The sequence below is a fragment of the Physeter macrocephalus genome, chromosome 12, assembly GCF_002837175.3.
Source record: "Physeter macrocephalus isolate SW-GA chromosome 12, ASM283717v5, whole genome shotgun sequence".
Taxonomy (NCBI): Eukaryota; Metazoa; Chordata; class Mammalia; order Artiodactyla; family Physeteridae; genus Physeter; species Physeter macrocephalus.
Window position 1 is genome coordinate 24,604,927 of NC_041225.1, and position 10,651 is coordinate 24,615,577.

Consider the following 10,651-nt stretch of genomic DNA (forward strand, 5'->3'; position numbering starts at 1 on the left):
GTGTTTTAATGTACAGGTTAAAAACAAAATCCTAATGTGATTTATTTATAATGTGTGTTCTTTGTCTTATCCTAGTGTCTAAAGACTTCTCCATGGCTGGACCCCAAATAATATTCCTTTATGTGCTAAGTGATATCTGGAGAGTGGGAGAGGTTTAATAAATACCCTAACCCTAAAGCGTACCCTAACCCTAACCCTAAAGCGTACCCTAACCCCAACCCGTACCCTAACCCTAACCCATACCCTAACCTGTACCCTGACCCTGACCCTAACCGTACCCCTACCCCTAACCCTAACCCCAGAGCTTCTGGTGCCTAAGAATTTATAACGTTAACCACCCGTTACCTCACCATCAACCAGAGAATTGTGCGCCAGCTGATCAGATACCCTGCGACCCCCCTCCTTCACTTGGCCTTCAAAATTGCTTTGCTGAAATCCCTCAGGGAGTTCGGGGTTTTAGAGCACAGGCCACCTGGCCTCCTTGTATTGGCACTTTGACAATTAAGGCTGCACCTTCCTCCACCACACCCGGTGTCAGTAGACTGGCTCTGCTGCACTCGGGCGAGCGGACCCACGTTGGTTCGGTAACACTGGGGCCCCCTGGCTCCCACTCGCCTTGTGCCCCGGTGACTGTCAGCTCCTCCTCCACAGTCCTGTTGCAGCAAAAACGGAAATGAAGTTTCCCTGCCCTGAGAACAAGGGAAACAAGGGGACAGCGAACAGGCTGGAGAAGAAACGTAACCTGGCCTGAAAGAACTCATCACTCCTGTTTTCCTTTGTCACTCATTTGTAGTAACTAGGTTTGTACTTTACAAAGCTAACCTCACTCAGAGTCCCCGGCAGCCCCACTAGGCTGCTGGCTCCTGGGTTCCCAGACACTGAGCACCCCAGCAGGCCAGGTGACATGGCAGGAAACCCCAGAACTGCTCACCTCAGGAGGGGCCTGGCACTGCCACTGCCTGATCAAAGAGAGCAGAGAAGGGTTCCCCAGCTGGGACACAAACTCTGCACGAGTGGCCTCTCCTTGAGCCATTACATCACCTCGTATGACTTGAGGGAAGGAAGGACCGAGGCACACTTGGTTCCTAAGGAGGATGGTATAGGCTCAGTCATGTCTCCCCAAATCCACATGCTGAATCCCTAACCCCCAGGACCCCAGGATGTGTCTGTATTTGGAGATGGGATTTTTAAAGAGATGATCAAAGTAAAAATGAGGTCACTAGGGTGGATCCTAATCCAATAGGATTGGTGTCCTACAAGAAGAGATTAGGACACAGATAGGCACAGGGGGAGACCATGTGAGGACCTGGGGAGAAGATGGCTCTCTAAGCACCAAGGAGAGAGGCCTCAGGAGAAGCCAGCGTGCAGACACCTTGATCTCCGACAGCACCCAGGACTGGGAGATAGGCCTGTTATTCAAGCTGCCCAGTCTGTGGTATTTGTTACGGCGGTCCCAAGCAGACTCACAGGGTAACTCAGGGCTCAGACAGGACAAAGCCCACGCTCCATCCCCCTGTACATGAGTTACAGGAGCCCCAGGCACTGAGGAGGGGGTCCCCGAGGGGAGGCACAAGATAGAAGATGCTAGGTATTAACACGACTGCATTCACGTTAAACGTGCCTGAAGTCCATTCACGTGAGATGGTTTTGTCCTGCATGTATATCGGCACCTTTAGTCTGAACTGCAGACCTTTGGCTTCACCACCTCCACTGAGAGCATTAGCTTCACCTGCTATGAACCACCTACTATAGGATTTTCAGAACCACAGAGCATCGAAGCTTCACAGGACCCAGAGTCTGTGCGTTAGTGTCTGGGCGACGCTCACAGCAGAGCCGCACAGCTGCCCATCAGAACCCATTTCCCTTTTTCCTGTGCACAGCTACCCTGCCCCTCCCAGCCTTCCCACCCCTTACAGCTGGGGCGCAGTGTCTCATGTTACCAAGGGGAAAGGGTGGAGGTGATGAGGGCCTTGGCCAGCCTGCATCCTAGGACAGAGGGCACGATGCCCACCTGGTCACCCCACCCTACTGGTTGGAGCCCTCACCTGGAAGCAGGGAGGAGAAACAAGGAGGAAAGAGCCTGAGCCCCGACACCCACCTGCCCTGGACTCTCACAGGAAGGGGACAGAGACATCTTGAGCTTCAGCCCAGTTTGGGGAGACACTTTGTTCCGGCAACAAACTTCTGCCTTAAAAGCCAAGGTGCTTTACAAACCCCTCCCCAGCTGTCACAGAAAGTCAGGCTTAATCTCATCACACTTTTCTCAAACCCCAGCTCACGCTGAGACCACCTCTCAGGTGATGGTGCTTCAGAACAGCCCCTTTAGAAGATCCCTGGATTTCGGCTCTCCCAGCCCTGCCTTCAGTATAAGCGAGAATTTTCCTTGACAAACCTGCTCAGTTTCCTTAACAACCAAGCTTCGCAATCTTCCAAACTCTTCTCCTTCAAACATTCTTATTCTAGGCTTGATGAGCCTAAAGTGACAGTGCTGTCATCACGTGCCAGAGAGTGACTCCTCCAAGCCCGTAGTTACTGGTTACATGATGCTATTGATGATGAAATCCCAGAAGAGCCAGCTTTGCAATATAAGCATTTCTGGACTCGGCACTGGGTCCCTTACCCCGGACAGAGTGGAGTGGCTGTTTCCATGGGCCCCGTGGTGGAAGAGCTCACCTAATGCAGCCAGAACTTCATCCTTTCCAGGTGATTCCAGGGTCCTCATTCTCCCCAGACCCCCACCCACATGGCTGCTGGCTGCTATCTGTGCCAGTCTATAGGGGACCTTGTTAATCCCCTAAAATGAGGGTTATTTTATACACAGGGAATGGGTTGAATGCTGGCCCCAAAAGATGTGCACCCCAGAACACAGGAACAGGACCATATCTGGGAAAAGCATCTTTGTATATGTAGTTAAGGATCTCGAGGTGAGGTCATCTTGGGTTAGGGTGGCCCTCAATCCAATTGAGAGGGTCCTTATGAGACAAAAGAGGAGAAACACAGACATAGAGGAGAAGCCACGTGAAGGCAGAGGCAGAGACGGGAGGGCTGCAGCCGCAAGCCTGGGGACGCCTGGAGCCCCCCAAAGCTGGAAAAGGCAGGAAGAGCCCTATCCTGAAGCCTCTGGAGGGACTTCCATCCTGGAACACCTTGACCTTAGACGTCTGGCCTCTAGGACTGGGGGAGGATGAATTCCTATTGTTTTAAACCACCCAGCTTGTGGTCATTTGTTACAGAAGCCACAGAACAGTCACACGGACCCTGCTCTGTAGGACCCTGGAAGTGCGGGTCTCATTAAAGGCCAACAGAGGCTGGGTTACAGAACCCTTAGAGTCAGCATTGGGCCCCAGAAATCCTAAAGCAGTGGCTGGACACCAGAATGTTGAGGGGTCAGTCGGAAGCCCAACTCTAAGGGTGCCGGCTGCACACAGCCTCCCCAGGTTTTTACGCCTGTACAAGATGGGGATAAGTATTTCCAACCTGATTCAGGACCTCTGATATCACCGTTCACGTTGCCAATTAAGAACCCACTAGTTACACAGATGAAAACCCTATCAGGACACTTGCTCCAGGGGCAAACAATTCTGAAGTTAGTCAGAGGTGGGGAATCATCTCCCATGCAGCCAGCAGCCCCCCAGCAAGGAGCGTCCTCATTGCAAAGCTGGGGGACCGTGCCGAGGCGTCCCTGAGTAAACGCGAGCTGACCCCCAGGCCAGCTGCTGCTGAACTGTTCCCACCCTTCCCAGGTAAAACACCTGAATGTGTGCAAGGACTTGAAAGCCTAGAGGAAGGGCCGTGGAGCCACACCAGCCACAGCACGCAGGCCGACTTGGGGCCTGCAGGCCAGCCAGGGTGGTCTGGGCCCCGGGCGCTCTTCTGGAAGCTTTCCATTTCCCTGCCTGACGTACCTTTCCTGTCCCGGCCCCCACTGCATTTTTCCTTCCTCACCTCTGCCCGGGGAGAAATTCCAGCGGCAGGTATGGGTGACACATCCTCTTCTTTAGCAGGTGGCAGTCCGGCAACTCCTGCAGAAAGTCCAGCAGAGCCCCACTCACACCGGGCCACGCACAGAGCCGTGGGCCCTACTCCCTCCCAGCAGCCCAGCCCCGAGACTGCTGACGGGGCAGAGAATATGGCGTCAGGCACAGCTGCAGGGGCTCTTGCTGCCTGGAGAGGTGTTTATATTGACCTCAGCCCAGGCACACCTGGGGAGGGCTGGCCGGCCTGGTCAGGCTGCCCAGGTCAGCCAATCCTCACCCCTCAGGGGCTCACAGTTGCAGAAAATGGGCCTTGCTGCACCGGCCAGTTCCAAGGAACAGGTGTGGCGTCCTGAGGGTCAGGATAGACAAGGGTCTTCAGCTCTGGCTTGTTTTCTAGTCATTTTATCTGGCCCATGAGTGGGAGACAACTTCAAGAAGACCCTCTCCTAATGAGAGGAACCCAGGAGTCAGGGAGAGGAGGGGTGGCGGTGAAAACAGAGGACTGGTGCCCCAGCTGCAGTGGAAGCCTCTGGAAGACCAGGCGGAGGGAGGCCGCACAGAGTAACGCCCAGGGTCACAGACCTGTCGGAGCTGCTGTTTGTTAGTTCAAGTCCTGCTCTGAGGTGCTCTGTGTCAGCTCTGACCGACAGGTGAGATGGGGGTGCTCTGCAATGAGGGCTATGTGCACGGTTCCTGTGTGCCCAGCCCTGCCGGGGTACCTGCCCAGGGGGGCTCCGTATCCTGGGAGGGGCCTGACCACGAGAGCCCCGTGGGCTGCTGGGTACCTGCCCAGGTGAGCTCCATATCCTGGGGGGGGGCCTGACCACCAGAGCCCACGGGGCTGCTGGGTGCCTGCTCAGCTGAGCTCCATACCCTGGGAGGGGTCTGACCATGAGAGCCCCATGTGCTGCTGGGTACCAGCTCAGGTGAGCTCCATACCCTGGGAGGGGCCTGACCACGAGAGCCCCGGGGGCTGCTGGGTGCCTGCCCAGGTGAGCTGCATACCCTGGGAGGGGACTGACCACGAGAGCCCCATGGGCTGCTGGGTACCTGCTCAGCTGAGCTCCATACCCTGGGAGGGGCCTGACCACAAGAGCCCCGTGGGCTGCTGGGTACCTACTCAGGTGAGCTCCATACCCTGGGAGGGGCCTGACCACGAGAGCCCCGTGGGCTGCTGGGTGCTGGCCCAGGTGAGCTCCATATCCTGGGAGGAGCCTGACCACGAGAGCCCCGCGTGCTGGGAGGGGGCCGTGTGTATGAGCGTCCTCTCTGTGCAGGCGGCACAGAGTTGCTTAGCAACTTCCCTGTGGGCAGTGCTGGGATGAAATGAGGACCAGGAGATGCCACGGGCCCCCTGAACCCCTCTCCATCCAGAGTGATGAGCTGAGTCGGCGGGTCCTGGCCACTGGGCTGCGTGAGGGAGGCCCCACAGGTACCTCTTGTGTCTTCCACCTGACACCACGGAGGCCTCCCCAGGACAGAGCAGACAGCTTGCCTGGGGCAGCTGGGAGCTCCTGGTGACCCTGCAGGGGACATGAGAGGGACGGACCAGGCAGGAGGGGGAGGGAGCCCAGGCAGAGCCTTGGGGCCGAGGGGTCCTTTCTGGGTCTGAGCCGGGAGTGGACGTGCAGGTGGTGAGTGTGATCCAGGAAAGCTGCCCTGGTGACGTGAGGCTGAACGTGCTTCAGTGACAAGCCTTCCGGATGATCCCAGAACAGGACAGTGAGACGGATCCTGTTAGAAGGTGAGTGAGTCCCCCCAGGAGGATGCTCTGTGAGCTGGCCCCGGGAGGGGGTGAAGGGAACAGGCGTGGAAGCTGTGGGGAGTGGGCAGTCCCCCTGGGCGGGTGGCAGGTGCAGACCCCACTCCGTGTCCCACAGCTGTGCTTCCGGCTGGATTACTTGGCTTCTCGGAGCCTCGGTTTCCTGGTCTGCTCGTGGGGTGATGGTAGCACGGACTGCCTAGTAATTTGCTCAGAACAGGGTAGGAAGGGGTCTAGTGGAAATTCCACAGAACACCGTCAGTATGGGAATCGCAGGCCCTGTTTCCCGCAGGTCTGTCTTCAGGATCAGGTGAGCAAATCCAAGCAGACTTGCAGCAGAGCCTGGGGATGGGCTCCGTTTGGTGGATCCCCCTGTTTCCTGAATCTCGGAAGGAGCAGCTCCAGCGGCCAGTGGCAGGTTCATGCCACACCTGGGAGCATCCAGACCTCAAGGCCCAGCAGCCCCCGAGCCCTGTGTCTGGGCCCCCGGGAGGCAGACAGGACAGGCCGGCATCCTCCTTGCCCTCTCCCTGCCCAGAACATTCGAGGTCCAGGCCATCATTAGGGAGAAGCAGGGATGGCGGTGTCCCATGTGGGAAGAGGACACGGAGCAGAGTGTGTGCGTGGACGTCCACAACGGGAATGTGGGTCGGTGGGGCGTGGGCTCTGGGAGGGGCAGACGTGGGGCCTGAGGGAGAACTGCGGGGAGTGGACAGTCCCCCTGGGCGGGCGGCAGGTGCAGACCCCACTCCGTGGTCCCACAGCTGTGCTTCCGGCTGGATTACTTGGCTTCTCGGAGCCTCGGCTTCCTGGTCTGCTCGTGGGGTGATGGTAGCACGGGCTGCCTAGTAATTTGCTCAGGACAGGGTAGGAAGGGGTCTAGTGGAAATTCCACAGAACACCGTCAGTATGGGAATCGCAGGCCCTGTTTCCCGCAGGTCTGTCTTCAGGATCAGGTGAGCAAATCCGAGCAGACTTGCAGCAGAGCCTGGGGGTGGGCTCCGTTTGGTGGGTCCCCCTGTTTCCTGAATCTCGGAAGGAGCAGCTCCAGCGGCCAGTGGCAGGTTCATGCCACACCTGGGAGCATCCAGACCTCAAGGCCCAGCAGCCCCCGAGCCCTGTGTCTGGGCCCCCGGGAGGCAGACAGGACAGGCCGGCATCCTCCTTGCCCTCTTCCTGCCCAGAACATTCGAGGTCCAGGCCATCATTAAGGAGAAGCAGGGATGGGGGTGTCCCATGTGGGAAGAGGACACGGAGCAGAGTGTGTGTGTGGACGTCCACAACGGGAATGTGGGTCGGTGGGGCGTGGGCTCTGGGAGGGGCAGACGTGGGGCCTGAGGGAGCGGGGCGGCGCCGGGGGTCCTGGCATACGGGGTCCTGAGGGAGCAGGGCGGGGCCGGGGATCCTGGCAGACGGGGGCCCTGAGGAAGCAGGGCGGGGACGGGGGTCCTGGCGGACGGGGGGCCTGAGGGAGCAGGACGGGGCCGGGGGTCCTGGCGGACGGGGGGCCTGAGGGAGCAGGACGGGGCCGGGGGTCCTGGCGGACGGGGGGCCTGAGGGAGCAGGACGGGGCCGGGGGTCCTGGCGGACGGGGGGCCTGAGGGAGCAGGACGGGGCCGGGGGTCCTGGCGGACGGGGGGCCTGAGGGAGCAGGACGGGGCCGGGGGTCCTGGCGGACGGGGGGCCTGAGGGAGCAGGACGGGGCCGGGGGTCCTGGCGGACGGGGGGCCTGAGGGAGCAGGGCGGGGCCGGGGGTCGTGGGTGGGGTGCGAGCTGTGCCTGTGCCGGGCCTCAGACTCCATGGGGCTTCCCTCCCCTGGTCCCTGGGGAGGAGGGGCCGAGCAGCGTTGGTGGAGGGACACTTGCGTCCCCAGGCCCTGGCAGCGTTGGCCCTTCAGGCTCTGGGTCGGGGAGCCTGAGGACTGCAGGTCCAGCTGTGCCCACAGGGAGGCCTGCAGGGGTCGAGCAGGAAGCACTGGGTGGTCTCGCCTGTGCGGAAGCTTCCGAGCCAGTGTCCGGGGGGAGCTCTCATCTCGCACGTGGGTTTCAAGTCCACAGCTCAGGTCACCTTCTAGCTGATTGGCTTCTTTTCTAGACAAAAATTCCTAATATCTCCTATGTCCCCTGCCCGTGAAAAGGCACGTCTGATCTGGCACCAGGTGCTGCTTCTGGTCCCTCCTAACTAGACACCCAGCAGCCAGTGTCACCGTGTCACAACTGTCAGGGGGTGTGAGGCGTGGGGTGACGAGAGCACAGGGTCCAGGCCCACGAGGGGCCGTGCCATCCACGGAGCCGGTGCTGTGGCTGTAGGTGTTCCCTCCCCCACCCCGCGGGCAGAGACCTCCGTCCCCTTCCAGACTGTTACCAAGTGAAGTCATGTGGACCCTGCTCGGTCCCTCGCCTGGCGAGGCGCTCTGCCTCAGCGGGGAAGGTTTCCTTTTTCCCTGGGGATGCAAGTAGGCAAATAACAAAACCAAAGCTGAGACCACTACAGCACAGGCTCTGTTCAGTGGCCAAAGAATGGAGAAGCGGGAACTAAGTTCACAGATCAAGTTCTCGCCCTCCTGGAGAGAGTGCTTTAATTTTAAAGAGTAAAGATAAAGGGAGGAGGAGTGAGGCTAATGCTGGGGTCAAGAGGCCTTCCGAGGAAGGGCAGGGCTTTTTCCAAGGGGGTGGGGCACCACCTCCTTTTACCGGTTTCTGGTCGTTCATGTCCAGTCATGGCCACCGGTGGATGTGTCACTGAATATGCTGATATAGTAAATTCAACACGTGATGAGACTCGGGGTCTGTTGGAGGTCACATTCGTTGCCATCTTGGTCCCAGCTGGTTCCATCTGTTTGTCTGTTTGTAGCTTCCTTTCTTATCTCTGGACCCCTTAACTTAAATACTTAGGTGAACTCCTGCTGAAGGTGGGAGGTGGAGGACAGCCCTGTGAAAAGTGGGTGCACGGGTTTTGAGCAGGGCCTGGAGCAGCTCTGACAACAAGAGGCGGAGCCTGAGACGGGCGGACAGTCTGACGCCCGCACTGGGGCCAGGAGGCTGAGACCGCCGGTCAGTCTGACGCCCGCACTGGGGCCTGTGGTCGGCTTGCGGAGGTGGTCATCTGGGGCACGTGTCAGGGAAGGTTCTCGCTGTTTACACAGAAGATGTGAACGTGGGCCCCGATGCAGAGCTGCCTGCGGACGCTGCTACAGAAACCCCTGATTCTTTCCTGAGAAAAGTGGTGGGGGAGCATTCAGGCAACAGGGCAAACTGCTTGCTCTGGATGTTCCTGTGGAGAAGTGGGGAGATAGCAACAGGGTCTCAGCCTGCATAACCCCTGAAGCCCTCCCAGGACAGCTCCAGAACCGCCTCTTGAATAGCAAGAAGTGGGTCTTCCACCCACTAGACGGGGAGGACAGGGCTGGGGTCTGCAGGCCGCCCTCACGTTCAGGGACTGGCTGGGAGGCTCACAGGACTCAGCACATGCTCGTGGCTTGTGTGCTCACAGCTGAGATGGGTCACAGCACGCGGTAGCGATGCAGGGAGGGAGGGCCCCTGCTCCCGTCACCTCCTGACCCTCCATGCCCCCTCTTTCCCTCGAGGGTCTCTAGGGTGTCTCTTCCCCCAGCCACAAAGGGCAGAACCACGACAGTTACCCGCACCCCCGTGTCCCCAGGGAAGCTCATTAGATGCTTGGCACTCGGCTGGGGGCCGGTCACTTGGTGTTCTCTGCCCTCACCCTCCAAAATGCTGGTGCCCAGAAGGGGAGCCGGGGTTCAGCATGAACCACATGGTTTGTGCACACAGCACAGGCGCAGGGGGCTGCCCCTAACGGGAGGTGGGAGGGCTTAGATCAGGGCAGGGACCTGCTCACCAGCTGCATTAGCTTCCCGGGACAACTGGGACAAACGACCACAGACGGAGGCTCCGGGCAACAGACACCTCTCCCCTCCCAGTCCTGGAGACCAGACGTCTGAGATCAAGGTGTCCCAGGGCCGCGCTCCCTCCGGAGGCTCCAGGGGAGGGTCCTGCCTGCCTCTTCCAGCTTCTGGGGGCTCCAGGCGTCCCTGGGCTTGTGGCTGCATCCCTCCCGTCTCTACCTCCATCTTCACATGGTGCCTCCTGTGTGTCTGTGTCTCTCCTCTGGTCTCTTAGAAGGACACTCTCACTGACTTAGGGCCACCCTGATCCAGGATGACTTCATCTTCAGATCCGTAACTAATTATACCTGCAAAGACCTTACTTCCAAATAAGGTTCCATTCTCAGATTCTGGGGGGCATGATGTGGACATAACTTCTGGGGGGCCCCCATTCAACCCACTGTAGTACCCAGTTCCCAGACGCAAGCCGACCTTACTCAGGACAGCATCAAGCAGGTGATGTTCTGTTTCTGCACAGAGTTACCTCTTTTTTCTTGTGGTAACAGTGAGGTTGAGTGGGGGGCGCTTCTGGCTGACCTCCCGGCCATTCCAGGGACCACGCTGACGTGTCCTTCCCGGGAGGGTGCGAGCACGGCCAGGGCTCCCTGGGAATACTCCACACTGACCGCTCAGTGGTCAGACACCTGCATGGGCTGGACCGGGCCCCAGACCTCTGCACCTTCTACCACATCCACAGCCTGGTGGACTCTGTGCGGGCCTCTGACCAGGAGGTGTGAACCGGCAGGATCGGTGCGAGCCCTCCTGCCTGCCACGTGGCCCCCAGCCCACCACAGGCCTTCCAGTCCCGCCATGGACACCCCCATCGCATTAGCCCCCAAGAGGGCTTCTGGGAGGGGTGAAGCTTGACCATGAAGAAGACAGGGCAGGCCCTAACTGCAGCAGGTGAAGGCAAGGACTGGGGGTGCTTGGCTACTTGTCCCCCAAAGACCCAGAATGTGGGCTCTGACTTCATGGGTCCACCTCCACCTGGGCTCACCTGGGGGGTC